The sequence below is a fragment of the Rhipicephalus microplus genome, chromosome X (genome assembly GCF_043290135.1).
Source record: "Rhipicephalus microplus isolate Deutch F79 chromosome X, USDA_Rmic, whole genome shotgun sequence".
Taxonomy (NCBI): Eukaryota; Metazoa; Arthropoda; class Arachnida; order Ixodida; family Ixodidae; genus Rhipicephalus; species Rhipicephalus microplus.
The window spans coordinates 433,852,175-433,879,975 of NC_134710.1; the positions used below are offsets into that span (position 1 = coordinate 433,852,175).

Genomic DNA, 27,801 nt, shown 5'->3' on the forward strand with positions numbered 1-27,801 from the left:
TGAAATCGCAGGAGACGGCGTCGCCGCAGTCATGACCGAGTGGTTAAGGCGATGGTCTTGAAAACCATTGGGTTCTTCCCGCGATGGTTCAAACCCTGCCGACTGCGTTTCTTCGTTTGGTTTTTCTCTTCTCGACATAGTCGACTATGTTAAGAGTGCAATAGGAGTTGACACCGTCGACGCAGTCGTGACCGAGTGGTTAACGCGATGGTCCTGAAAACCACTGGGTTCTTCGCACGCAGGTTCGAACCCGGCAGACTGTGTTTCCTCGGTTCGTTTTCGCTTCTCGACATGAACGACTTTATTCAGAATGAGCTCGCAGATGACACCTTCGACGCAGTCGTGTCCGAGTGGTTAAGGCGATGGTCTTGAAATCCATTGGGTTCTTCCCGCGCAGGATTGAGCCGTACCGACTGCGTTTCCTCGTTTTGTTTTTCTCTTTCAACATAGTCGACTATGTTAAGAGTGAAATAGGAGTTGACGTCGTCTCTGCAGTCATTGCCGAGTGGTTAAGGCGATGGTCTTGAAAGCCGTTGGGTTCTTCCCGCGATGGTTCAAACCCTGCCGACTGTGTTTCCTCGTTTTGTTTTTCTCTTCTCGAAATAGTCGACTATGTTAAGAGTGAAATTGAAGTTGATGCCATCGCCGCAGTCGTGGCCGAGTGGTTAAGACGATGGTCTTGAAAACCAATGGGATCTTTCCGCGCATGTTCGAAGCCTGTCGACTGCGTTTCCTCGTTTTGTTTTTCCTCTTCTCGACCTAGTCGACTATGTTAAAAGTGAAATAGGAGTTGACACAGTCGCCGCAGTCGTGGCCGAGTGGTTAAGGCGATGGTCTTAAAAACCATTGGGTTCTTCCCGCGCAGGATCGAACCGTACCGACTGCGTTTCCTCGTTTTGTTTTTCTCTTCTCGACATAGTCGACTATGTTAAGAGTGAAATAGGAGTTGACGCCGTCTCTGCAGTCATTGCCGAGTGGTTAAGGCGATGGTCTTGAAAACCGTTGGGTTCTTCCCGCGATGGTTCAAACCCTGCCGACTGTGTTTCCTCGTTTTGTTTTAATCTTCTCGACATAGTCGACAATGTAAGAGTGAAATTGGAGTTGATGCCATCGCCGCAGTCGTGGCCGAGTGGTTAAGACGATGGTCTTGAAAACCAATGGGATCTTTCCGCGCATGTTCGAAGCCTGTCGACTGCGTTTTCTCGTTTTGTTTTTCTCTTCTCGACATAAAGGACTATGTTCAGAGTAAAATAGCAGATAACAACGTCGCCACAGTCGTGGCCGAGTGGTTAAGGTGATTGTCTTGAAAACCATTGCGTTCTTCCCGCGCAGGATCGAACCCTGCCTACTGCGTTTCCTGGTTTCGTTTTTCTCTTCTCGATATACACGGCTATGTTCAGAGTGAAATAGCAGATGACCCCGTCGCTGCAGTCGTGGCCGATTGGTTAAGGTGAAGGTCTCGAAAACCATTGGGTGCTTTCCGCGCAGGTTCAAACCCTGCCGACTGTGTTTACTCGTTTTGTTTTGCTCTTCTTGACAGAGTCGACTATGTTAAGATTGAAATAAGAGTTGATGCCATCGCCGCAGTCGTGGCTGAAAGGTTATGGCGATGGTCTTGAAAACCATTGGGTTCTTCCCGCGCAGGTTCGAATCCTGTCGGCAGCGTTTCCTCGTTTTGTTTTATCTTCTCGATATAAACGGTTATGTTCAGAGTGAAATAGCAGATGACATTGTCGGTGCAGTCGTAGTCGAGTGGTTAAGGCGATGGTCTCGAAAACCATTGGGTGCTTCCCGCGCAGGTTCAAACCCTGCCAACTGTGTTTCCTCGTTTTGTTTTTCTCTTCTCGACATAGTCGACTATGTTAAGAGAGAAATGGCAGATGATGCCCTCGCCGCAGTCGGGGCGGAGTGGGTAAAGCGGTGGTCTTGAAAACCATTGGGTTCTTCCCATTCAGGATCGAACCCTGCCGACTGCCTTTCCTCGTTTTTTTTCACTTTTAGACATAAACGACTTTGTTCAGAGTGAAATCGCAGGAGACGCCGTCGCTGCAGTCGTGATCGAGTGGTTAAGGCGATGGTCTTGAAAACTGTTGGGTTCTTCCCGCGCAGGTTCGAACCCTGTCGACTGCGTTTCCTCGTTTTCTTCTCTTCTCGACTTAAACGGCTATTATAAGAGTGAAATAGGAGTTAACGTCATCGCAGTTGTCGTGGCCGAGTGGTTAAGGCGATGGTCTCGAAAACCATTGTGTTCTTCCCGCGCAGGATCGAACCATGCCGACTTCGTTTCCTCGTTTTGTTTTCCTCTTCTCGACATAGTCGGCTATGTTAAAAGTGAAATAGGAGTTGACGCCGTCGCCGCAGTCATGGCCGAGTGGTTAAGGCGATGGTCTTGAAAACCACAGGGCTCTTACCGTGCAGGTTCAAACCCTGCCGACTGCGTTTCCTCGTTTTTTTCGCTTCTCGACATAAATGGCTATGCAAAAGACTGAAATAGGAGTTGACGCCGTCGCCGCAGTCATGACCGAGTGGTTAACGCGATGGTCCTGAAAACCATTGGGTTCTTCGCACGCAGGTTTGAACCCGGCAGACTGTGTTTCCTCGGTTCGTTTTCGCTTCTCGACATAAACGACTTTATTCAGAATGAAATCGCAGATGACACCTTCGGCGCAGTCGCGTCCGAGTGGTTAAGGCGATGGTCTTGAAAACCATTGGGTTCTTCCTGCGCAGGATCGAACCCTGCCGACTGCGTTTCCTCGTTTTTTTTTCTCTTCTCGTCATGAACGTTTTGTTCAGAGTGAAATCGCGGGAGACGACGTCGCCGCAGTCATGACCGAGTGGTTAAGGCGATGGTCTTGAAAACCATTGGGTTCTTCCCGCGATGGTTCAAACCCTGCCGACAGCGTTTCTTCGTTTGGTTTTTCTCTTCTCGACATAGTCGACTATGTTAAGAGTGCAATAGGAGTTGACACCGTCGACGCAGTCTTGGCCGAGTGGTTACCGCGATGGTCCTGAAAACGATTGGGTTCTTCCCGCGCAGGTTCGAACCCTGCCGACTGCGTTTCCTCGTTTTTTTCACTTTTTGACATAAACGACTTTGTTCAGAATGAAATCGCAGATGACACCTTCGGCGCAGTCGTGTCCGAGTGGTTAAGGCGATGGTCTTGCAAACCATTGGGTTCTTCCCGCGCAGGATCGAACCGTACCGACTGCGTTTCCTCGTTTTGTTTTTCTCTTCTCGACATAGTCGACTATGTTAAGAGTGAAATAGGAGTTGACGCCGTCTCTGCAGTCATTGCCGAGTGGTTAAGGCGATGGTCTTGAAAACCGTTGGGTTCTTCCCGCGATGGTTCAAACCCTGCCGACGGCGTTTCCTCGTTTTTTTTCTCTTCTCGAAATAGTCTACTATGTTAAGAGTGAAATTGGAGTTGATGCCATCGCCGCAGTCGTGGCCGAGTGGTTAAGACGATGGTCTTGAAAACCAATGGGATCTTTCCGCGCATGTTCGAAGCCTGTCGACTGCGTTTCCTCGTTTTGTTTTTCCTCTTCTCGACCTAGTCGACTATGTTAAAAGTGAAATAGGAGTTGACGCAGTCGCCGCAGTCGTGGCCGAGTGGTTAAGGCGATGGTCTTGAAAACAATTGGGTTCTTCCCGCGCAGGATCGAACCGTGCCGACTGCGTTTCCTCGTTTTGTTTTTCTCTTCTCGACATAGTCGACTATGTTAAGAGTGAAATAGGAGTTGACGCCGTCTCTGCAGTCATTGCCGAGTGATTAAGGCGATGGTCTTGAAAACCGTTGGGTTCTTCCCGCGATGGTTCAAACCCTGCCGACTGTGTTTCCTCGTTTTGTTTTTCTCTTCTCGACATAGTCGACTATGTTAAAAGTGAATTTGGAGTTGATGCCATCGCCGCGGTCGTGGCCGAGTGGATAAGACGATGGTCTTGAAAACCAATGGGATCTTTCCGCGCATGTTCGAAGCCTGTCGACTGCGTTTCCTCGTTTTGTTTTTCCTCTTCTCGACATAGTCGACTATGTTAAAAGTGAAATAGGAGTTGATGCCGTCGCCGCAGTCATTACCGAGTGGTTAATACGATGGCCTTGAAAACCATTGGGTTCTTCCCGCGCAGGTTCAAACCCTGCCGACGGCGTTTCCTCGTTTTTTTCTCTTTTTGACATAAAACGGCTACGTTAAGAGTGAAATAGGAGTTGACAACGCCGCCGTTGTCGTGGCCGAGTGGTTAAGACGTTGGTCTTGAAAACCATTGGGTTCTTCCCGCGCAGTATCGAACCCTGCCGACTGCGTTTCCTAGTTTCGTTTGTCTCTTCTCAATATAAACGGCTATGTTCAGAGCGAAATTGCAGATGACACCATCGCAGCAGTCGTGGCCGAGTGGTTAAGGTGATGGTCTTGAAAACCATTGGGTTCTTCTCGCGCAGGATCGAACCGTGCCCACTGCGTTTTCTCGTTTTGTTTTTCCTCTTCTCGACATAGTCGACTATGTTAAAGTTGAAATAGGAGTTGACGCCATCACCGCAGTCATGGCCGAGTGGTTAATACGAGGGTCTTGAAAATCATTGGGTTCTTTTCACGGAGGTTCGAACCCTGCCGACTGCGAATCATCGTTTCGTTTTTCTCTTCTCGATATAAACGGCTATGTTCAGAGTGAAATAGCAGATGACCCTCGCGCTGCAGTCGTGGCCGAGTGGTCAAGGTGATGGTCTTGAAAACCATTGGGTTCTTCCCGCGCAGGTTCGAACCCTGCCGACTGCGTTTCCTCGTTTTTTTTTCACTTTTTGACATAAATGACTTTGTTCAGAGTGAAATCGCAGGAGACGCCGTCGCTGTAGTCGTGATCGAGTGGTTAAGGCGATGGTCATGAAAACCGTTGGGTTCTTGCCGCGCATGTTCGAACCCTGTCGACTGCGTTTCCTAGTTTTTTTCTCTTCTCGACTTAAACGGCTATTATAAAAGTGAAATAGGAGTTAACGCCATCGTCGTTGTCGTGCCCGACTGGTTAAGGCGATGGTCTTGAAAACCATTGGGTTCTTCCCGTGCAGGATGGAACCGTGCCCACTGCGTTTCCTCGTTTTGTTTTTCCTCTTCTGGACATAGTCGACTATGTGAAAAGTGAAATAGGAGTTGATGCCGTCGCCGCAGTCATGACTGAGTGATTAATACGTAGTCTTGAAAACCATTATGTTCTTCCCGCAATGGTTCGAACCCTGCCGACTGCGTTTCCTCGTTTGGTATTTCTCTTCTCGACATAGTCGACTATGTTAAGATTGAAATAGGAGTTGACGCCGTCTCTGCAGTCATTGCCGAGTGGTTAAGACGATGGTCTTAAGAACCGTTTGGTTCTTCCCGCGATGGTTCAAACCCTGCCGACTGTGTTTCCTCCTTTTGTTTTTCTCTTCTCGACCTAGTCCACTATGATAAGAGTGAAATTGGAGTTGATGCCATCGCCGCAGTCGTGGCCGAGTGGTTACGACGATGGTCTTGAAAACCAATGGGATCTTTCCGCGCATGTTCGAAGCCTGTCGACTGCGTTTCCTCGTTTAGTTTTTCCTCTTCTCGACATAGTCGACTATTTTAAAAGTGAAATAGAAGTTGACGCCGTCGCCGCAGTCGTGGCCGCGTGGTTAATACGATGGTCTTGAAAACCATTGGGTTCTTTCCACGGAGGTTCGAACTCTGCCGACTGCGTTTCCTCGTTTTTTTTTCTCTTCTGGACATAAAACGGCTACGTTAGGAGTGAAATAGGAGTTGACGCCGCCGCCGTTGTCGTGGCCGAGTGGTTAAGACGATGGTCTTGAAAACCAATGGGATCTTTTCGCGCAATGTTCGAAACCTGTCGACTGCGTTTCCTCTTTTTGTTTTTCTCTTCTCGACATAAACGACTATGTTCCGAGTGAAATACCCAATGAAGCCGCTGCCGCCGTCGTGGCGGAGTGGTTAAGGCGATGCTCTTGAAAACAATTGGTTCTTCCCGCTCAGGATCGAACCCTGCCGACTGCGTTTCCTCGTTTCGTTTTTCTCTTCTCGACGTAAACGACTTTGTTCAGAGTGAAATCGCAGGATACGCCGTCGCCGCAGTCGTGACCGAGTGGTTAACGCGATGGTCTTGAAAACCATTGGGTTCTTTCCACGTAGGTTCGAACCCTGCCGACTGCGTTTTCTCGTTTTTTTCTCTTCTCGACATAAAACAGCTAGGTTAAGAGTGAAATGGAAGTGGACGCCTTCCCCGTTGTCTTGGCCGAGTGGTTAAGACGTTGGTCTTGAAAACCATTGGGATCTTTCCGCACATGTTTGAACCCTGTCGACGGCGTTTCCTCGTTTTGTTTTTCTCTTCTCGACATGAACGTTTTGTTCAGAGTGAAATCGCAGGAGACGGCGTCGCCGCAGTCATGACCGAGTGGTTAAGGCGACGGTCTTGAAAACCATTGGGTTCTTCCCGCGATGGTTCGAACCCTGCCGACTGCGTTTCCTCGTTTTGTTTATCTCTTCTTGACATATTCGACTATGTTAAGAGTGCAATAGGAGTTGACGCCATCGACGCAGTCGTGGCCGAGTGGTTAACGCGATGGTCTTGAAAACCATTGGGTTCTTCGCACGCAGGTTCGAACCCGGTAGACTGTGTTTCCTCGTTTTGTTTTCACTTCTCGACATAAACAACTTTATTCAGAATGAAATCGCAGATGACACCTTCGGCGCAGTCTTTGCCGAGTGGTTAAGGCGATGGTCTTGAAAACCGTTGGGTTCTTCCCGCGATGGTTCAAACCCTGCCGACTGTGTTTCCTCGTTTTGTTTTTCTCTTCTCGACAGAGTCGACTATGTTAAAAGTGAAATAGGAGTTTACGCCGTCGCCGCAGTCGTGGCCGAGTGTTTAAGGCGATGGTCTTGAAAACTTTTGGGTTCTTCCCGCGCAGGTTCGAACCCTGCCGACTGCGTTTCCTCGTTTTTTTCTCTTCTCGACATAAATGACTTTGTTCAGAGTGAAATCGCAGGAGACGCCGTCGCTGTAGTCGTGATCGAGTGGTTAAGGCAGTGGTCTTGAAAACCGTTGGGTTCTTGCCGCGCATGTTCGAACCCATCGACTGCGTTTCCTAGTTTTTTTTCTCTTCTCGACTTAAACGGCTATTATAAAAGTGAAATAGGAGTTAACGCCCTCGTCGTTGTCGTGGCCGACTGGTTAAGGCGATGGTCTTGAAAACCATTGGGTTCTTCCCGTGCAGGATGGAACCGTGCCCACTGCGTTTCCTCGTTTTGTTTTTCCTCTTCTAGACATAGTCGACTATGTGAAAAGTGAAATAGGAGTTGACGCCGTCGCCGCAGTCATGACTGAGTGATTAATACGTAGTCTTGAAAACCATTATGTTCTTCCCGCAATGGTTCGAACCCTGCCGACTGCGTTTCCTCGTTTGGTTTTTCTCTTCTCCACGTAGTCGACTATGATAAGAGTGCAATAGTAGTTGACAGCGTCAAAGCAGTCGTGGCCGAATGGTTAACGCGATGGTCTTGAAAACCATTGGGTTCTTCGCATGTAGGTTCGAACCCGGCAGACAATGTTTTCTCGTTTCGTTTTCACTTCTCGACATAAACGACTTTATTCAGAATGAAATCGCAGATGACACCTTCGGCGCAGTCGTGTCCGAGTGGTTAAGGCGAAGGTCTTGAAAACCAATTGGTTCTTCCCGCGCAGGATCGAAACCTTGCGACTGCGTTTCCTCGTTTTTTTTCTCTTCTCGACATATTCGACTATGTTAAGATTGAAATAGGAGTTGACGCCGTCTCTGCAGTCATTGCCGAGTGGTTAAGACGGTGGTCTTAAGAACCGTTGGGTTCTTCCCGCGATGGTTCAAACCCTGCCGACTGTGTTTCCTCGTTTTGTTTTTCTCTTCTCGACATAGTCCACTATGTTAAGAATGAAATTGGAGTTGATGCCATCGCCGCAGTCGTGGCCGAGTGGTTACGACGATGGTCTTGAAAACCAATGGGATCTTTCCGCGCATGTTCGAAGCCTGTCGACTGCGTTTCCTCGTTTTGTTTTTCCTCTTCTCGACATAGTCGACTATGTTAAAAGTGAAATAGGAGTTGACGCCGTCGCCGCAGTCGTGGCCGCGTGGTTAATACGATGTTCTTGAAAACCATTGGGTTCTTTCCACGGAGCTTCGAACCCTGCCGACTGCGTTTCCTCGTTTTTTTTTCTCTTCTGGACATAAAACGGCTACGTTAGGAGTGAAATAGGAGTTGACGCCGCCGCCGTTGTCGTGGCCGAGTGGTTAAGACGATGGTCTTGAAAACCAATGGGATCTTTTCGCGCATGTTCGAAACCTGTCGACTGCGTTTCCTCGTTTTGTTTTTCCTCTTCTAGACGTATTCGACTATGTTAAAAGTGAAATAGGAGTTGATGCCGTCGCCGCAGTAATTACCGAGTGGTTAATAAGATGGTCTTGAAAACCATTGGGTTCTTCCGCGCAGGTTCAAACCCTGCCGACGGCGTTTCCTCGTTTTTTTTCTCTTTTTGACATAAAACGGCTACGTTAAGAGTGAAATAGGAGTTGACACCGCCGCCGTTGTCGTGGCCGAGTGGTGAAGACGTTGGTCTTGAAAACCATTGGGTTCTTCCCGCGCAGTATCGAACCCTGCCGACTGCGTTTCCTAGTTTCGTTTGTCTCTTCTCAATATAAACGGCTATGTTCAGAGCGAAATTGCAGATGACACCGTCGCTGCAGTCGTGGCCGAGTGGTTAAGGTGATGGTCTTGAAAACCATTGGGTTCTTCTCGCGCAGGATCGAACCGTGCCCACTGCGTTTTCTCGTTTTGTTTTTCCTCTTTTCGACATAAACGACTATGTTCAGAGTTAAATAGCAGATGATGCCCTCGCCGCAGTAGAACGGAGTGGGTAAAGCGATGGTCTTGAAAACCCTTGGGTTCTTCCCGCTCAGGATCGAACCCTGCCGACTGCGTTTCCTCGTTTTTTTCACTTTTTGATATAAATGACTTTGTTCAGAGTGAAATCGCAGGAGACGCCGTCGCTGTAGTCGTGATCGAGTGGTTAAGGCGATGGTCTTGAAAACCGTTGGGTTCTTGCCGCGCATGTTCGAACCCTGTCGACTGCGTTTCCTAGTTTTTTCTCTTCTCGACTTAAACGGCTATTATAAAAGCTAAATAGGAGTTAACGCCATCGCCGTTGTCGTGGCCGACTGGTTAAGGCGATGGTCTTGAAAACCATTGGGTTCTTCTCGTGCAGGATCGAAACGTGCCCACTGCGTTTCCTCGTTTTGTTTTTCCTCTTCTGGACATAGTCGACTATTTGAAAAGTGAAATAGGAGTTGACGCCGTCGCCGCAGTCATGACTGAGTGATTAATACGTAGTCTTGAAAACCATTGAGTTCTTCCCGCAATTGTTTGAACCCTGCCGACTGCGTTTCCTCGTGTGGTTTTTCTCTTCTCGACATAGTCGACTATGTTAAGAGTGCAATAGGAGTTGACAGCGTCGAAGCAGTCGTGGCCGAGTGGTTAACGCGATGGTCTTGAAAACCATTGGGTTTTTCGCATGCAGGTTCGAACCCGGCAGACAATGTTTTCTCGTTTCGTTTTCACTTCTCGACATAAACGACTTTATTCAGAATGAAATTGCAGATGACACCTTCGGCGCAGTTGTGTCCGAGTGGTTAAGGCGAAGGTCTTGAAAACCATTGGGTTCTTCCCGCGCAGGATCGAACCCTGCCGACTGCGTTTCCTCGTTTTTTTTTCTCTTCTCGACATGAACGTTTTGTTCAGAGTGAAATCGCGGGAGACGGCGTCGCCACAGTCATGACCGAGTGGTTAAGGCGATGGTCTTGAAAACCATTGGGTTCTTCCCGCGATGGTTCAAACCCTGCCGACTGCGTTTCTTCGTTTGGTTTTTCTCTTCTCGACATAGTCGACTATGTTAAGAGTGCAATGGGAGTTGACACCGTCGACGCAGTCGGGGCCGAGTGGTTAACGCGATGGTCCTGAAAACCATTGGGTTCTTCGCACGCAGGTTTGAACCCGGCAGACTGTGTTTCCTCGGTTCGTTTTCGCTTCTCGACATAAACGACTTTATTCAGAATGAAATCGCAGATGACACCTTCGGCGCAGTCGTGTCCGAGTGGTTAAGGCGATGGTCTTGAAAACCATTGGGTTCTTCCCGCGCAGGATCGAGCCGTACCGACTGCGTTTCCTCGTTTTGTTTTTCTCTTTCAACATAGTCGACTATGTTAAGAGTGAAATAGGAGATGACGCCGTCTCTGCAGTCACTGCCGAGTGGTTAAGGCGATGGTCCGGAAAACCGTTGGGTTCTTCCCGCGATGGTTCAAACCCTGCCGACTGTGTTTCCTCGTTTTGTTTTTCTCTTCTCGGAATAGTCGACTATGTTAAGAGTGAAATTAAAGTTGATGCCATCGCCGCAGTCGTGGCCGAGTGGTTAAGACGATGGTCTTGAAAACCGTTGGGTTCTTCCCGCGATGGTTCAAACCCTGCCGACGGCGTTTCCTCGTTTTTTTTCTCTTCTTGACATAAAACGGCTACGTTAAGAGTGAAATAGGAGTTGACACCGCCGCCGTCGTCGTGGCCGAGTGGTTAAGACGTTGGTCTTGAAAACCATTGGGATCGTTCCTCGCATGTTCGAACCCTGTCGACGGCGTTTCCTCGTTTTGTTTTTCTCTTCTAGACATGAACGTTTTGTTCAGAGTGAAATCGCAGGAGACGGCGTCGCCGCAGTCATGACCGAGTGGTTAAGGCGATGGTCTTGAAAACCATTGGGTTCTTCCCGCGATGGTTCAAACCCTGCCGACTGCGTTTCCTCGTTTGGTTTTTCTCCTCTCGACATAGTCGACTATGTTAAGAGTGCAATAGGAGATGACACCGTCGACGCAGTTATGGCCGAGTGGTTAACGCGATGGTCTTGAAAACCATTGGGTTCTTCGCACGCAGGTTCGAACCCGGCAGACTGTGTTCCCTCGTTTCGTTTTCACTTCTCGACATAAACGACTTTATTCAGAATGAAATCGCAGATGACACCTTCGGCGCAGTCGATCCGAGTGGTTAAGGCGATGGTCTTGAAAACCATTGGGTTCTTCCCGCGCAGGATCGAACCTTACCGACTGCGTTTCCTCGTGTTGTTTTTCTCTTCTCGACATAGTCGACTATGTTAAGAGTGAAATAGGAGATGACGCCGTCTCTGCAGTCACTGCCGAGTGGTTAAGGCGATGGTCCGGAAAACCGTTGGGTTCTTCCCGCGATGGTTCAAACCCTGCCGACTGTGTTTCCTCGTTTTGTTTTTCTCTTCTCGGAATAGTCGACTATGTTAAGAGTGAAATTAAAGTTGATGCCATCGCCGCAGTCGTGGCCGAGTGGTTAAGACGATGGTCTTGAAAACCAATGGGATCTTTCCGCGCATCTTCGAAGCCTGTCGACTGCGTTTCCTCGTTTTGTTTTTCCTCTTCTCGACCTAGTCGACTATGTTAAAAGTGGAATAGGAGTTGACGCAGTCGCCGCAGTCGTGGCCGAGTGGTTAAGGCGATGGTCTTGAAAACCATTGGGTTCTTCCCGCGCAGGATCGAACCGTACCGACTGCGTTTCCTCGTTTTGTTTTTCTCTTCTCGACATAGTCGACTATGTTAAGAGTGAAATAGGAGTTGACGCCGTCTCTGCAGTCATTGCCGAGTGGTTAAGGCGATGGTCTTGAAAACCGTTGGGTTCTTCCCGCGATGGTTCAAACCCTGCCGACTGTGTTTCCTCGTTTTGTTTTTCTTTTCTCGACATAGTCGACTATGTTAATTAAGAGTGAATTTGGAGTTGATGCCATTGCCGCAGTCGTGGCCGAGTGGTTAGGACGATGGTCTTGAAAACCAATGGGATCTTTCCGCGCATGTTCGAAGCCTGTCGACTGCGTTTCCTCGTTTTGTTTTTCCTCTTCTCGACATAGTCGACTATGGTAAAAGTGAAATAGGAGTTGATGCCGTCGCCGCAGTCATTACCGAGTGGTTAATACGATGGTCTTGAAAACCATTGGGTTCTTCCCGCGCAGGTTCAAACCCTGCCGATGGCGTTTCCTCGTTTTTTTCTCTTTTTGACATAAAACGGCTACGTTAAGAGTGAAATAGTAGTTGACACCGCCGCCGTTGTCGTGGCCGAGTGGTTAAGACGTTGGTCTTGAAAACCATTGGGTTCTTCCCGCGCAGTATCGAACCCTGCTGACTGCGTTTCCTTGTTTTGTTTTATCTTCTCGATATAAACGGCTATGTTCAGAGCGAAATTGCAGATGACACCGTCGCAGCAGTCGTGGCCGAGTGGTTAAGGTGATGGTCTTGAAAACCATTGGGTTCTTCTCGCGCAGGATCGAACCGTGCCCACTGCGTTTTCTCGTTTTGTTTTTCCGCTTCTCGACATAGTCGACTATGTTAAAAGTGAAATAGGAGTTGACGCCATCGCCGCAGTCATGGCCGAGTGGTTAATACGAGGGTCTTGAAAATCATTGGGTTCTTTTCACGTAGGTTCGAACCCTGCCGACTGCGAATCATCGTTTCGTTTTTCTCTTCTCGATATAAACGGCTATGTTCAGAGTGAAATAGCAGATGACCCTCGCGCTGCAGTCGTGGCCGAGTGGTTAAGGTGATGGTCTTGAAAACCATTGGGTTCTTCCCGCGCAGGTTCGAACCCTGCCGACTGCGTTTCCTCGTTTTTTTCTCTTCTCGACATAAACGACTATGTTCAGAGTTAAATAGCAGATGATGCCCTCGCCGCAGTGGAACGGAGTGGGTAAAGCGATGGTCTTGAAAACCCTTGGGTTCTTCCCGCTCAGGATCGAACCCTGCCGACTGCGTTTCCTCGTTTTTTTTTCACTTTTTGACATAAATGACTTTGTTCAGAGTGAAATCGCAGGAGACGCCGTCGCTGTAGTCGTGATCGAGTGGTTAAGGCGATGGTCTTGAAAACCGTTGGGTTCTTGCCGCGCATGTTCGAACCCTGTCGACTGCGTTTCCTAGTTTTTTTCTCTTCTCGACTTAAACGGCTATTATAAAAGTGAAATAGGAGTTAACGCCATCGTCGTTGTCGTGGCCGACTGGTTAAGGCGATGGTCTTGAAAACCATTCCCGTGCAGGATGAAACCGTGCCCACTGCGTTTCCTCGTTTTGTTTGTCCTCTTCTGGACATAGTCGACTATGTGAAAAGTGAAATAGGAGTTGACGCCGTCGCCGCAGTCATGACTGAGTGATTAATACGTAGTCTTGAAAACCATTATGTTCTTCCCGCAATGGTTCGAACCCTGCCGACTGCGTTTTCTCGTTTGGTTTTTCTCTTCTCGACATAGTCGACTATGTTATGAGTGCAATATGAGTTGACGCCGTCTCTGCAGTCATTGCCGAGTGGTAAAGACGATGGTCTTAAGAACCGTGCTAGTCACAGGAGGTGGCAATGGTTCACCCTCCCACCTAAATGCATGTACTTGAACACATGCACAACTGATCAAAAAAAAAAACAAGTCGCACACCACTAAGATTACAGAGATTCACTGTTTCAGATTCATGAGTAAAGGAACGAACTATAAATTTAAGGGTTTGTTGTCTTTGTTGAACACATTATAATGAGAACTAGTAGAAAATGATGCCAAACAAACTATAGGGGATGTTATCAAAAGTAACTTTAACAAAATTATTAAAAGAAAAGTCAACAAAAACTTAGCTTGGCAACGTTTCTTGACAATTGAATTGACATTACTTTTTATACCATCCCTACATTTTACTGGGTAATGTTGTCGGGTAATTCTCATTATTAGAGTGGTGAGTAGGCTGACAAAGAAAGCATATGGCATTGATACTTCTTTTGAACACCTAATAGTTTGAGGACCTTAAAAGAGCGGAAGCTACTTTGAGTAGACCAGAATATTTAGTTGGAGCGAAAAAAAAACGTACACACATTTTTACCAGGCTTCATAAAAGTGTATGCTGGCAGTAATGTTAAGTACCATTACTTTTGTCACACTATGCACTGTAGCAGGTGTAGCTGGAGTGGTGATAGTGAAGGATTAATCAAGCACGCCACCAACTGTGTTTACATCAATGGTCGCGTATTTTAAAAATAAACCTGCTGTATAATAAAAAAAAGTTTAGAGCGTTTATGTTTTTATCCAAATGAAGTTAAACCGACTGGGTAAGCAAACCATTTGCATAAAATCAAAAGGCATAAAGTGATTCATGTTTTATAACTACGTGAACAATTTCAGCAACGCAGGGCAAAGTGACAACAGTTCTATTAAAAACCCCTCTCATTATAACATGCATGAAAAGCACCACACCAGAATATTTTATAGTGCATGTAATATCGAGACTACTAGACTGTCTATTGACCTTTTAGAAGAAGGGTGTCTCCTTCACGTTGAAGGGGCAACCACTTAGCCTTTTCCTGAGCTTTTCTGTGAATAATTCCTGAATTTCCGATATCATTAGGATTGATTTAGAGTGAACAGATTTTGCTTACGCATTGAAACCTAGTTCTGTATGTAACTGCAATTATGGGTGCCAAACCACCTCCAATTAATTTTTAACATTTAGCTAATTTTTTAACTGCAACAGCACAACTAGCTGTGGGTGCCCAAAAAGTAGCTAGAAACAATACCTTTATCTCTTTGAGCCTTTCGGAAGTCTTCAGCTTCTCAGTGCTCACCTTACAACATTTTTTTTTTAAATACGTGTTTGTGTGCCCACTACTCTTGCTCCTTGTACAGTGAGGAGGAGCACATGGCAAGAAGAGACAAGAAAGAAGCATTGCGAAAAAAAGCGAAATAAGCGAGGACCTCTTTTGTATCGTACAATGTGTGTAACATTACTATTGCGACAACATATAGACAAATTATCACGGCTATGCATCTATTGTAGAGTCATACACAGCTGCAACACCACGACTAAATCTCAACCTTGTGTTGGTTTAGTATCCCTTTATAGTGGCAAGCTAATGATATCTGCATTTGTTTGGCACACATTGAGATGCAGCGAAATGTGATATGGTAATCTCATTTAGAATGCACGTCATGTGGCTTCATTGTATATGTGGCCACAAGTAACTCTGGTTGCAAAGCAATATGGCAGAGCCTAAGCAGACGTCACCGACCACTCCAATCTGAACTTGCCTTTGCTACTCGCCCATTATCATCCCAGCAAAAAATGAATAATTGAATCTGCTACAGGTATGTGCTAGCTTATGCTAAGGACCAAGTATGAAGGGTGTTTTGTCATTATTGAGATCAGTTATTTGTTCAAGAACACTTGCTGTCAAACACAAATACATTGCTGTCGAAGCATCAAGCCTCAAGTATAAAGCAAAAAGAAGTGTCTCTTTAAAAAATACAGGCCACAAGGTGAAAGATAAATATTTGATATACTAGAGATATAAGGCACGCACAAGAGGTGCTGCCATATTATACTTTTCCCTGTGTTGAAACCTGCTTGCTTTACTCACCCAACACATCTGTAAAGATGCCGTGAAAACACCAAGGAGCTGATGCAGCAAGGTTGAACACATGTCCAGGGATTCCACCATTCCTAAGCAGCCCTACAGCCTCCACAGTCCTGCAACCATTTGTAAGATAAATATAGTTCTACCCAAAGTTCTTGGTTTACAGACACACATGCAAGACGCATAACGACTATATAGGAAGTTTGCATGATAATGCGCTGGGTAGCAAAACGGATGCCAATATCAAGTATCCCGGTCTGCCGCTTCTTTCTTTCCGTTCTTAATTAATCAATCCATGGTTAATAAATGTTCCCCCAATGTGAAGTGTACTGGCAGTCCGGTGAAGAATTGCAATGTATTTCAAACACAGTCCAATTCATGGCAAGTAATCATCCAATAGCGTTTTGTCAGCTGTTCAAGAAAAGGGCATGAAGTTTAGCTAAAACCCATGTTTTTTATAAACACCATTCAATTTGATATATAAGTTGTGAGCATTATGTGAAGGAACACGAATTAATGTTTAATCAATAATTTCTTATAATGTACTGATATGAATGCAACTAACTGAATATGAAACGATAATTTTTGCTTGAGAATGTAGAGTTATGAACACTATCGCACTTGCCAGCTGCATCTTGTCCAAAACACCAGCAAGATGGGCTAGTTTCTGTAGGTGAGCAGTAATGAGCAGTGCAAAGTAACAGCAAGAAACACCAGTAACAACAGAATGGAGCAAGCACAGACTGCCAACTGTATAATTTTTGCACAAAAGTTCGCCTGAATATCAGTCAGACAACTCGTGCAAATGAAGGTCCAGTTGGGATTGAACAAGTTACGAAATCAACAATGCCTGCTTTCACTAACAGGACCCTCATTCACATAAAGTATGCAGCGATAGGCCCCTACCGAGGTACGTCACAGCATGATGTCACTGGCACATGTAAAAGGTGTGGCTGGAAAAACACTCCCGCTGGTGGCTCAGCCCGGTACAGTCGTGCGGTGTTTGGGGCAAGTTTTAATTTTTCAAAGCTTACACTTCACGTTACAATGTCGACATTAGCTGTAGTATGTGTCAGCAAACATCTAGCTGTGTGGTAAAATATTTGCCACGCTGTTTGTTTATCTTGAAGAAGTGAACACACGTGGTGGCCTGTGCGAGGAACAGTGGCATAGTCTTCAAAAATGTGCACTGTTTATTGCGGCATGTAGTGTGCATTGAAAGGTATTGAGAATATTGGTTCAACTGAGAATATTGTGTGCGGTGTGTGCAGTGTCAATAACAATGTGTCTTGTTTGCGAAGACGTTAGCACTCATGGCAGGGACCGGTCGATGAAAAACTTGATTCGACATTTTAGTCAAGGTAAATATGCACTTGACGCGACCATCTGCGAGTGGGTACATCTTGGTGTTTGCGCTGTGTGCAGAAAAAAATTGCATGGTCACCGGGCTGGAAGATACCATTTGCTGAAGCTGCATGTATGAATCGCCCCGACGAGTACGCAAGCCCAATAAAGGTATAACTCGTTTTATCGAAGGCCTCATATGTCTTCATGTAATAAGCAGAGAATCTTGTTTCACATATGCTCAGTACCTTTACCGCTCGATATTCATGAAGTGGCAATGCAAACAACAAGTTCGTGTGTTAGCTCCTAAGGGAGCAATGTAAATATGCAAATAAGTTGTAGGTGTCAGATGCAGCGATGTAACTGCGCAAAAGATTACGTATATATTAGGCTACAGGTTTAGAATCGCATACATCTCAGTGGTCTATCAGGAACGTCACAAACAACTTCCTTGCCAACCAGCCCTTGCACAGAGGGAGGGAATGGCTGGCACCGCGCTCGAAGTGACGTCACACTATTTGCAAACGTAGAGAGGTTTCTTACTTAGGCAACATTTTGCACAATATATTTTTTAGATGCAAGACTGTACTCGTCCACATTGATCATACTGATGTCTTTTGTTGTTACTTTGTGCTGTGAATTACTGGGCATTTAGTCACCATGATGTTTAAAAGCTAAATTCAGTGTTCTCTCTCGTATTGCCGACAACTGTGTTGTTGCATAAATTGGGCAAAAAAGCAACACAGAAAGGCTGTCACAATAAATACACCAACATGGATATTCTCCTGCAAACAAAAGTCGGCACTGGTCCTGTCATTACCCGTCTTCCTTCTCTTTTTGCCTTGTTTGTGCTGAAACAGCCAAACACCTGGTGAGTTAGATGAGAAATATTAACGCATCAAAACTATAAGTGCTTGCATCAGCAACTACACAACAGCGTGATAACCGCACCCCTGCCACACAGCAGCGAAACATATTTTGAACATGCTGGCAGTGTATTATTTTATAAAAAGCAACTCTGGCAGATTACAAAATCTCACATTGTGCATGCAAGTTTTCTTCAAAGTCAGGCGTACAATGTAGGTGCTGGCCGGTGCATTATTAGTTACAAGCAAAAGCGTCTTGCAGGTACATATGCAGATTGCACGAACACCTCTCTCTCTACACTAGGCACACACATTATATCTTTTAACAAGCACACGCCACTGTTTAGGGGCATAATAATGCTCTACTGTGAACGTATGCTAATCAACCCACTTAGGCGGTTGGCTAGGTAAATCGAGCCAAGTTACAAATCATATCACCCGCGAACGTAAACAAAATGCTGCTTTCCATCAAATGGCACTGCAGGCTTCGTTTAATCAACAACGTAGCAAGCGCCGTGTGCGTCTTCCTCACTACATTGCACATATGAAAAAATCGATCACCATACACATGCATGTTGCCGCAGTTGTCTCGAATTAGCTCCAGTAAGGCCGCGCCGATGCGCCATGGCTCTGCTAGCGTTAGCGTTGTGAAAGCAAATCGGCAACCGCACTCGCAAAGGTGCGTAAGGTCTCCGTTTCACGACGCCTCGTTCGAGTGCAGCAACACACACTTGCACTGAGTGGCATACTTGGTCTACATAAAAAAGTGTCCCCCTTACCTTTAGTTTCTTTCACACTGTCCTGAGGGAAGCAACCACAGGCGTCAGCCGTCACCTCGGAGTCCTTCGAGCGCCCGCCCAACCCGCCGATTCCTTGGACGACTCACACTTGATCTGCACTCGAACAACCGCGGGAATAGGGCGCAATCTTAGCACATCACACGAACGAGGAACGGCGCTTCCTTGCGTAAATTTAACATTTCGTGCTCTCGTGTGTAGCAGCGCGAACACAGGAGATAGCATGCCCAGGGAGACAAAGACAAACAACATGTGGCTTTAGCTGTGAATGGATTCGGCTTGGATATCTGTGTAAGGAAAAAAAAACATCTGTCGCTGCTATAAACTGAAAAAAAATGTATGTTATCTGGCAAAATAACTTTAAAAGTGATAAACGGTTATTCAAAAAACAAGTTACAACTTATGAATATTTTCGCAGGTTTTTGTTTTGTTTTTATTCTAGCAGACGACAGCCTCCTACTGCTTCTACGACAGACGTAGTGCGGTTTCACGTTCGGTGCGTGTCGCCGACGCAAAGCTCTACAGTAGTGATATCAGAGTTATCAATTCTCAATGAATAATAGGATGGCTACAAAGCAGAAACATTTTGACATAGTGCAGTACGCAATCTTTCAAGGTATGACATTTCTTTGCTCTGAAGCAAATCGAAGCAAGCGGGCCGGCAAATCAGCTGATGTCGCCACTACGCGAGGCATGGTCGTGCGCAATAACGTCGCGCCCCGCGCTCGATTTTTCATCAAGCGATAGAGCTACTAAGTGGAATACAGCTAGATGCAGGGATTAATGGCGTATCACTCTAATTCCCTGTGGTGGCCGACTCAATCGCAAGAGAGCCCCGGGAACCAACCTTCAACTGCTCAAGCTTGTGTGTGGGTGTAAAAATACTTGTTTTCATCCGCGGCGTGGCAGCAATCTATAGTTGAAAGACATGCGAAAAGCATGTGACGTATATACAATCACAAAACATATGCACACAACAATAGATACAATCGCATATCGTACATAAATATGCCAACACATAGCGTGTGAATAGCAAATTTATATACATAACTTAAACACGGTTGCCCTGTACAGCGCGATTAGCTTAGCGGCAACGTTAAATGTTCGAGGTCTCGCCGCCAAGCGGAAACAGAGCCAAGTCTACAGGCTACTTGTGGATCATGATCTGGATGTGCTAGCTGTACAAGAAACAAAAGTAGACGGTGAGGAGGAGGCCCGGGGCATGGTGCTGAGGTTCACGACGCGTTACTACGCAATTGTAACTCAAGCAATAGGCACTTCTGCAGGCTGTGTTTTGTTCATTAAGAAGGTACCGGGTCTGGTAGTGCAAGATACCTTTTCTTGCCCGTCTGGTAGATTGGTTTCCTGTGATCTAGTATTCAATGAATGTCAGTGGCGTATAGTGTGTATTTATGCACCAACCATTTGCGAGGAGCGAGCAATGTTTTTTTCCAGCCTAAAGCAGCACTTCACTTTGGAAAGGAAATATGTATTACTGGGTGATTTTAACTGCGTCCTCAATGGGCGCGATCGAGCAAACGGACGCGCCATTTACGATAAAAGTAGTAGGACGCTAGCGGACGTAGTTACTGAATTCGAGTTAGAAGACGTGGGCAGCTGTATGGAGGGAACGCGGGATGTGCGTTTCACACATTTTCAGGGGAATAGCCATGCGCGTCTTGATCGCATTTACGTGTCGCTTGAATTAATAGCCCACTGTAAGACATATGCTGTCTACCCAATACACTTCAGTGATCACTGTTTAGTTAAATGTGATATGGGAGAGAAAACAAAAGGTGGAACTTTCTCATGGGAGCTGTGGAAGATGAATTCCACTTTGATCAATGACGAGTATTTCTTAGATCAGGTAATGAACTGTATCAATGAAATAAAAATGGATGATGAAGTTAAACTTGCAGAGCAATGGGAACAGTTCAAGCAGCGAATAAAAATAAAAGCTATTGATCGTTCTTGCGCATTGAGTTACGAAAGGAAAAAGAAAGAAAAAGAACTCCGAAAGACTTTGGAAAGACTAATAGACTTGGAGTGCAAACAACCGGGAGAGTATAAAATTGACATACGCAATATTAAGCAGAAACTTGCTCTGTTTGACGAGGAACGCTACCGCGGTGCTCTCGTCCGTGCTAGGGCTGAGGCATTAGCGGCTGGAGAGACGCCGACCAAAAGAGCGTTAGGCGTGGAGAAAACGAACGCTCGACGGAATCATATCGAAAAAATAGAGAAGGACGGTCACGAAGTAACCGATACGGACAGCATTTTATCCGTATTTTCAAGTCATTTTGAAACCCTTTTTGCGTGTAGACAGGTAAACCTAGAAAGATTTAAAGACGAATATTTAGGACGCATGCCGCAAGTGAATGAGGAAGTGAAAAAAGCTTTGGAATTATCTATATCTGCATCTGAAGTTGAACGGGCGATTGATAAGTTAAATCCCGGGAAATCTCCAGGACCAGATGGTCTTTGTGCCAAGTGGTACAAATGTTTTAAAAGTGAATTGTCTTCAATACTTGCGGGCGTATTTAATGAGGCATATCAGGAAAAGAAATTACCACCATCCTTTGGTGAATCGCGTACCGTTCTTATTCCGAAAACAGACGAGGTTGAAAAGCTCAGGCACGTCACAGCGTACAGGCCAATCGCACTGACAAATGTAGACTACAAAATATTAATGAAAATTTTGGCAGCTAGACTTCAGTCAGTTATAAAAGATATCGTTGGTCCACACCAAACGTGTGGAATCAAAGGGCGGTCAATAGCTACAAATGTTCATAAAATGCGATCCGTGCTCGAATGTGTTGACACCAGTCAAGCTCGTGTGGCTATACTTCAGCTGGATCTGGAGAAAGCGTTTGATTGCGTTTCCCACGCTCTTTTGTTTGCAGTATTGAAGCACATTAATGTTGGTAAGATAATTATTGACGGAGTAGCCATGGCATATCGGAACGGTAGTACGAGACTAATTATCAACAAGACATTGGGCCCCCCCATAAGAATCGAGCGCTCAGTGCGTCAAGGATGCCCTGTTAGTCCACTTTTGTTTTGCATCTATATTGAAACTTTATGTCAGTCGATATTGCAGAATGACATCATTAATGGGTTTAGAGTACAATCTTCAGAGGTCAAACTACTCGCATACGCTGATGATGTTGCGATTTGTAGCACTACCTATGGCGGTATTGTAGAATCAATCAGAGTTTCTAAATCTTTCGCCGAAGTTACAGGAAGCCACATAAACTGGGGTAAATGCCTCGGCTTCTGGCATGGATATTGGCCTTCAACACCAGAATTTTTTGCAGCAATTAAATGGACAAGAACGCCAGTTAAATATCTCGGAGTGCCGCTTGAGTCATACAAAAGTACTGATGAATATTGGACACAGCAAACGAAAGAAATTAAATAGAAAGCGAATAGGTGGAATGCAACCTATCTGTCCATGTTTGCAAGGGCTACTGCATGCAACTGGTTTTTTGTGTCAAAGCTGTGGTATGTGATGCAAGTGCTGTACTGTTCCCGGGTCAATGTGCAAAAATTACATCGGGTATTTGCAGTATTTGTGTGGGGTTCTAACTGGGAAAGGTGCAGTCGCACGAATTTGTTTAGACGGGTGAAGTGTGGAGGCCTTGGGCTAGGACATCTGTTTATCAAGCAGTTAGTAAATAGGTTTTTCTTTTTTCGTGAGACAAGAGACCCTTTCCTACTAACAGTGTGTCAAACAAGACTAAGTAGACTGTTGCCCGAGTTTGTTGTGAGCACTCATGTTACCACAGGGGCTGTGCAAGGATACATAAAGGAAGTTGTGGCCAGCGTGCGGTTTTTGTGTGTTCGGTTTTCAACTGACTACCTGTGGTCTGTTGGAAAGAAAAAACTGTACAAAGATTTATGTGACACGATGCTCCCCATCCCATTGTACAGAGCGCTATATACAGCACGCAAGGGCCAGAATGTACTTAAACGAGTTAAAAAAATGCCAGCAGTTCCAAGTGCGAAAACGTTCTTTTTCAAATTACACACTGGAACACTTCCTGTAAGAACCTTCCTAGAGGAGCGTGGGTTTTATATGCCTTGGGGATCTCACTGTCTCATCTGTAAGAAACCGGAAACTATTGACCATGTTTTTCTGCACTGTTGGGAAGGAGTTTATTTTTGGGACGTATTACAAAGGACAATCAAAAAAGAGTTCCCGTTAGATCCTCATGGGATCAGGTATTTGGATATAGAGAATGATGATGGATTACCTTTCGATTTTATTATGATGACTGCCTTGCATAGTATATGGCGCTCTAGAATGGCTGGATTTCATTGTGACCCGGACAGAAGACCAGCAAGAGAGTATTTTAAAGAAAGCATCTCAAGATTTCTCGAGGTAGTAAGAACAGATGAATGTGTACCTTTATGGGTAGAAAGGGTAGAAGCCCTACTGACCATGAAGGAATTCTAGAACGTGATGTGTTATAGTAATGCTTGACGGGCTTAGTTATTTTCCAGTTTTTTGTATTGCTCAATGTGAATTGTAATATATTAAGCGTAGCAACCCGCATGTGAAGTTTACCGGAAATAAAGAAAAAAAAAAAGCGCGATTAGCTTAGCAAGCTAACGCCCTCAGTTCACGTGCGTGAGCACAACTAAGTGGCGCAGGTTCGAGTCCCGCCAAATCTAAACTTTTTTAGTTTCTTTTCAACGTTTTTGTTATACTGCTATTTTTTCTAATGACTTAGGTTATAAAACAAAATAAAAGCAATATTGCGTTCAAGTACGTATGTGGAACTGTGTTTTTTGCACAACATTTATTAGTATTTTTATTTTCATTATTAATTTTTTTATTTATTTCATAATATAACAAAATAAGGACTAAGGGGAACATTGGGTCTGCTTGATTGTGAAGGGACTCGAGAACTGAGAAAACTCAAACCAAAAAGTTTATTTCAGGAAAAACTGAGCATTTCACAGCCGGACCAGTTTCTTCAAGGGTAGGCCCTAGGTATGAGCGAGACTTGCTATATGACTCATCTCAAGCTGTGGCAGTTGAGGGAAGGCGATATCACCGAGAAGCAGTTCCAAAATATATTTTGGTTGATGTTTTTTGATTCCTCCAAAATAAGGGCTGCACAATTGTGATCGAGCCAAACCAAGAATTGCGGGCACGAAGTAATGAGACAGAAAATGAATAATGTTGATTGTTTGAAAAATTGCCCTTAATAAAAGGAAGAGTTATGGAGTGCTACGTAGCTTCACCCGCAGCATGAATTTTATATATACATATAGATAGTTTAAAATGAACAATGTTGCACACACAGACATTGGTTAAATTTCTTTGCAGCACAGGTGAAGCATCTATGTAGAACTGAAGCATCAAGAGAAGCTCATGCGTCCTCACTTTATTGCGCTTTACATAGCTTGTATGCGTCCATGCAGCCATGATATGATATATTTTAAAGCATTTGTTTAACCTATAATCTTTTTATTCATTAAAGCTGGCCCATAAATTGTGTCTTATGCAGCACTACAATTGAAGCGTAATCTGCATGGTGGTCTGAAACAATGCTTTTGAAGAACTCAATACGACCCAGCTCTATACACGACCATCTGTGCATCAATGATAAGCACCATTATGTGTCCGTACATATCAGTTGTGCTCTCATACTTAATTATTTTTCTGACCACTCCCTCTGCCCCTACCTCGTTTCTGTCGTGAAGCTATGGCAAGTTGTGTATAGCTGTATTTATATTGTAGGAGCACATATACTATCAATAAAAAATTAATTTTAGGCTACATGCAATTAGTTTTTATACATTTTCATTTCTTTTTTCGGTGCTCAGGAGAGCTAAGCTCATGGTCGATATTTTAAAATGACATTTCTCTTTGCCAATGTTAATGGGAACAGTTTCATTAATATTGACAAGTTCATTCACATTGATTTATCTCTCATTATTATTGTTTCTACCAAAAAACGAGCCCTTGAAGTTATGCTTTTCTTGCTTGATTTGTTTTTGTGTGACAGCATGCAAGTAAAATGACAGTTATTGTCATTCCTTGTGAATGACACATTTTCCGTGTGACAGACTTTAGCACCTGGTAATCTGCAGAAGTTGTATTCATTCTGGAATAGGGCAAACAGTGGTGACTGACAACACAGACTAGCCTGCGTTATTCTTTTGTACTATATATGTCACTGTGCATTCATTTAAAACTTTATAGAGCTCGGATTTCCTGCTGAAAATGTGACAACAACTGTACAGTTTCCACATTTTTGCAACAATTCACATTCCTTTCATACACTATTGCACATTTTCGTAAGCACCTTACAAAATTTGTATATTTCCGTAAGACCTTACATTCTGTATTTTCCTTATGAAAGCTTCTGTACACTCCATACACTTTCCTTATCCTCCCATATCTTCCATAATGAACTCTCTGTATGCTCCATAAATTTCCTTATCTTTCCATATTTTCCATAAAACTCACTCTATCCACGCCATAAAACTTCCCTATCCTTCCATATACTCCATAAAAAGCATTCCATATATGCCATACATTTTCCTTATCTTTCTGTATACTCCATAAAAAGCTTTCCGCATACGCCATACAATTTCCTTATCCTTCTATATACTCCATAAGAAGCTTTCCGTAAATGCCATACAACTTCCGTGTATTTCCATAAAACTCCATATGTCTTCCGTAAGTAGCATAAGGAAATGTTACGGAGTTCATATATTTTCCGTAAGATTTCATACGGAACGTTTCAGTAGGGCATTGGGTTCCCGCTCAAGATCGAACCCTGCCGAATGTGTTTCCTTGTTTTTTTTTCTCTTATCGACATAAACGGCTGTGTTCAGAGTGAAATAGCAGTCGATGCCCTCGCCGCAGTCGGGGCGGAGTGGGTAAAGCGATGGTCTTGAAAACCATTGGGTTCTTCCCGCTCAGGATCAAACCCTGCCGACTGCGATTCCTCGTTTTTTTCATTTCTCGACATAATCGACTTTGTTCAGAGTGAAATCGCAGGAGACGCCGTCGCTGTAGTCGTGACCGAGTGATTAAGGCGATGGTCTTGAAAACCTTTGGGTTCTTCCCGCGCAGGATCGAACCCTGCCGACTGCGTTTCTTCGTTTCGTTTTTCTCATCTCGACATAGCCGACTATGTTAAGAGTGAAAGAGGAGTTGACGCCATCACCGCAGTCGTGGCCGAGTGGTTAAGGCGATAGTCTTGTAAACTAATGGGTTCATTCCACGCAGGTTCGAACCCTGCCGACTGCGTTCTCTCGTTTTGTTTTTCTCTTCTCGACATAAACGACTGTGTTCAGAGTAAAATAGCAGATGACAACGTCGCCGCAGTCGTGGCCGAGTGGTTAAGGTGATTGTCTTGAAAACCATTGGGTACTTCCCGCGCCAGGATCGAACCCTGCCTACTGCGTTTCCTGGTTTCGTTTTTCTCTTCTCGATATCAATGGCTATGTTCAGAGTGAAGTTGCAGATGACACCGTCGCAGCAGTCGTGGCCGAGTGGTTAAGACGATGGTCTTGAAAACCATTGCGTTCTTCCCGCGCAGGATCGAACCGTGCCCACTGCGTTTCCTCGTTTTGTTTTTCCTCTTCTCGACATAGTCGACTATGTTAAAAGTGAAATGGGAGTTGACGCCGTCGCCGCAGTCGTGGCCGAGTGGTTAAGGCGATGGTCTTGAAAACCATTGGGTTCTTCCCGCGCAGGTTCGAACCCTGCCGACTGCGTTTCCTCGTTTTTTTCTCTTCTCGACATAAACGACTGTGTTCAGAGTGCTATAGCAGATGACAACGGCGCCGCAGTCGTGACTGAGTGGTTAAGGTGATTGTCTTGAAAACCTTTGGGTTCTTCCCGCGCAGGGTCGAACCCCGCCGACTGCGTTTCCTGGTTTCGTTTTTCTCTTCTCGACATAGTCGACAATGTTAAGAGTGAAAGAGGAGTTGACGCCATCACCGCAGTCGTGGCGGAGTGGTTAAGGCGATAGTCTTGAAAACTATTGGGTTCTTCCCGCGCATGTTCGAAGCCTGTCGACTGCGTTTCTTCGTTTCGTTTTTATCTTCTCGACATAATCGACTATGTTAAGAGTGAAAGAGGAGTTGATGCCATCGCCGCAGTCGTGGCCGAGTGGTTAGGCCGATGGTCTTAAAAACCATTGGGTTCTTCCCGCGCAGGTTTGAATCCTGTCGACTGGGTTTCTCGTTCTGTTGTTCTTTTCTGGACATAATCGACTATGTTAAGAGTGAAAGAGGAGTTGACGCCATCGCCGCAGTCGGAACGGAGTGGGTAAAGCGATGGTCTTGAAAACTATTGGGTTCTTCCCGCTAAGGATCGAACCCTGCCGACTGCGTTTCCTCGTTTTGTTTTATCTTCTCGGTATAAATGGCTATGTTCACAGTGAAATAGCAGATGACACCGTCGCTGCAGTCGTGGCCGAGCGGTTAAGGTGATGGTCTTGAAAACCATTGGGTTCTTCCCGCGCAGGTTCGAACCCTGCGGACTGCGTTTTCTCGTTTTGTATCTCTCTTCTCGGCATAAACGACTATGTTCAGAGTGAAGTAGCAGATGATAACCTCGCCGCAGTCGGGGCGGAGTGGGTAAAGCGATGGTCTTGAAAACCATTGGGTTCTTCCCGCTCAGGATCAAACCCTGCCGACTGCGCGATTCCTCGTTCTTTTCATTTCTCGACATAATCGACTTTGTTCAGAGTGAAATCGCAGGAGACGCCGTCGCTGTAGTCGTGACCGAGTGATTAAGGCGATGGTCTTGAAAACCTTTGGGTTCTTCCCGCGCAGGATCGAACCCTGCCGACTGCGTTTCTTCGTTTCGTTTTTCTCATATCGACATAGCCGACTATGTTAAGAGTGAAAGAGGAGTTGACGCCATCACCGCAGTCGTGGCCGAGTGGTTAAGGCGATAGTCTTGTAAACTATTGGGTTCTTCCCGCGCAGGTTCGAACCCTGCCGTATGCGTTTTCTCGTTTTGTTTTTCTGTTCTCGACATAAACGACTATGTTCAGAGTAAAATAGCAGATAACAACGTCGCCGCAGTTGTGGCCGAATGGTTATGGTGATTGTCTTGAAAACCATTGCGTTCTTTCCGCGCAGGATCGAACCCTGCCTACTGCGTTTCCTGGTTTCGTTTTTCTCTTCTCGATATAAATGGCTATATTCAGAGTGAAATTGCAGATGACACCTGTCGCAGCAGTCGTGGACGAGTGGTTTGGGCGATAGTCTTGAAAACCATTGGGTTCCTTCCGTGCAGGATCGAACCGTGCCCACTGCGTTTCCTCGTTTTGTTT

General features: G+C 45.5%; 17 non-coding genes across 17 annotated transcripts; all 17 read left to right on the forward strand.

Moving 5' to 3' along the window:
- The first annotated feature begins 25 nt into the window (after positions 1 to 25).
- TRNAS-UGA (transfer RNA serine (anticodon UGA)) lies at positions 26 to 107 on the forward strand. Its single transcript has one exon. It is a non-coding gene; the product is annotated as a tRNA-Ser (tRNA).
- A 697-nt stretch (positions 108 to 804) lies between these two features.
- Positions 805 to 886, forward strand: TRNAL-UAA (transfer RNA leucine (anticodon UAA)). The gene has a single exon. It is a non-coding gene; the product is annotated as a tRNA-Leu (tRNA).
- Positions 887 to 1,738: 852 nt separating this feature from the next.
- TRNAS-CGA (transfer RNA serine (anticodon CGA)) lies at positions 1,739 to 1,820 on the forward strand. The gene has a single exon. It is a non-coding gene; the product is annotated as a tRNA-Ser (tRNA).
- A 228-nt stretch (positions 1,821 to 2,048) lies between these two features.
- On the forward strand, positions 2,049 to 2,130 carry TRNAS-UGA (transfer RNA serine (anticodon UGA)). Its single transcript has one exon. It is a non-coding gene; the product is annotated as a tRNA-Ser (tRNA).
- A 227-nt stretch (positions 2,131 to 2,357) lies between these two features.
- TRNAS-UGA (transfer RNA serine (anticodon UGA)) lies at positions 2,358 to 2,439 on the forward strand. Its single transcript has one exon. It is a non-coding gene; the product is annotated as a tRNA-Ser (tRNA).
- Positions 2,440 to 2,666: 227 nt separating this feature from the next.
- On the forward strand, positions 2,667 to 2,748 carry TRNAS-UGA (transfer RNA serine (anticodon UGA)). Its single transcript has one exon. It is a non-coding gene; the product is annotated as a tRNA-Ser (tRNA).
- Positions 2,749 to 3,596: 848 nt separating this feature from the next.
- On the forward strand, positions 3,597 to 3,678 carry TRNAS-UGA (transfer RNA serine (anticodon UGA)). Its single transcript has one exon. It is a non-coding gene; the product is annotated as a tRNA-Ser (tRNA).
- A 1,010-nt stretch (positions 3,679 to 4,688) lies between these two features.
- On the forward strand, positions 4,689 to 4,770 carry TRNAS-UGA (transfer RNA serine (anticodon UGA)). Its single transcript has one exon. It is a non-coding gene; the product is annotated as a tRNA-Ser (tRNA).
- Positions 4,771 to 6,865: 2,095 nt separating this feature from the next.
- TRNAS-UGA (transfer RNA serine (anticodon UGA)) lies at positions 6,866 to 6,947 on the forward strand. Its single transcript has one exon. It is a non-coding gene; the product is annotated as a tRNA-Ser (tRNA).
- Positions 6,948 to 9,656: 2,709 nt separating this feature from the next.
- TRNAS-UGA (transfer RNA serine (anticodon UGA)) lies at positions 9,657 to 9,738 on the forward strand. Its single transcript has one exon. It is a non-coding gene; the product is annotated as a tRNA-Ser (tRNA).
- Positions 9,739 to 10,742: 1,004 nt separating this feature from the next.
- On the forward strand, positions 10,743 to 10,824 carry TRNAS-UGA (transfer RNA serine (anticodon UGA)). Its single transcript has one exon. It is a non-coding gene; the product is annotated as a tRNA-Ser (tRNA).
- A 697-nt stretch (positions 10,825 to 11,521) lies between these two features.
- TRNAS-UGA (transfer RNA serine (anticodon UGA)) lies at positions 11,522 to 11,603 on the forward strand. The gene has a single exon. It is a non-coding gene; the product is annotated as a tRNA-Ser (tRNA).
- A 1,013-nt stretch (positions 11,604 to 12,616) lies between these two features.
- Positions 12,617 to 12,698, forward strand: TRNAS-UGA (transfer RNA serine (anticodon UGA)). Its single transcript has one exon. It is a non-coding gene; the product is annotated as a tRNA-Ser (tRNA).
- Positions 12,699 to 25,678: 12,980 nt separating this feature from the next.
- Positions 25,679 to 25,760, forward strand: TRNAT-UGU (transfer RNA threonine (anticodon UGU)). The gene has a single exon. It is a non-coding gene; the product is annotated as a tRNA-Thr (tRNA).
- A 388-nt stretch (positions 25,761 to 26,148) lies between these two features.
- Positions 26,149 to 26,230, forward strand: TRNAS-UGA (transfer RNA serine (anticodon UGA)). The gene has a single exon. It is a non-coding gene; the product is annotated as a tRNA-Ser (tRNA).
- Positions 26,231 to 26,923: 693 nt separating this feature from the next.
- On the forward strand, positions 26,924 to 27,005 carry TRNAS-UGA (transfer RNA serine (anticodon UGA)). The gene has a single exon. It is a non-coding gene; the product is annotated as a tRNA-Ser (tRNA).
- A 385-nt stretch (positions 27,006 to 27,390) lies between these two features.
- On the forward strand, positions 27,391 to 27,472 carry TRNAT-UGU (transfer RNA threonine (anticodon UGU)). Its single transcript has one exon. It is a non-coding gene; the product is annotated as a tRNA-Thr (tRNA).
- The last annotated feature ends 329 nt before the right edge of the window (positions 27,473 to 27,801 follow it).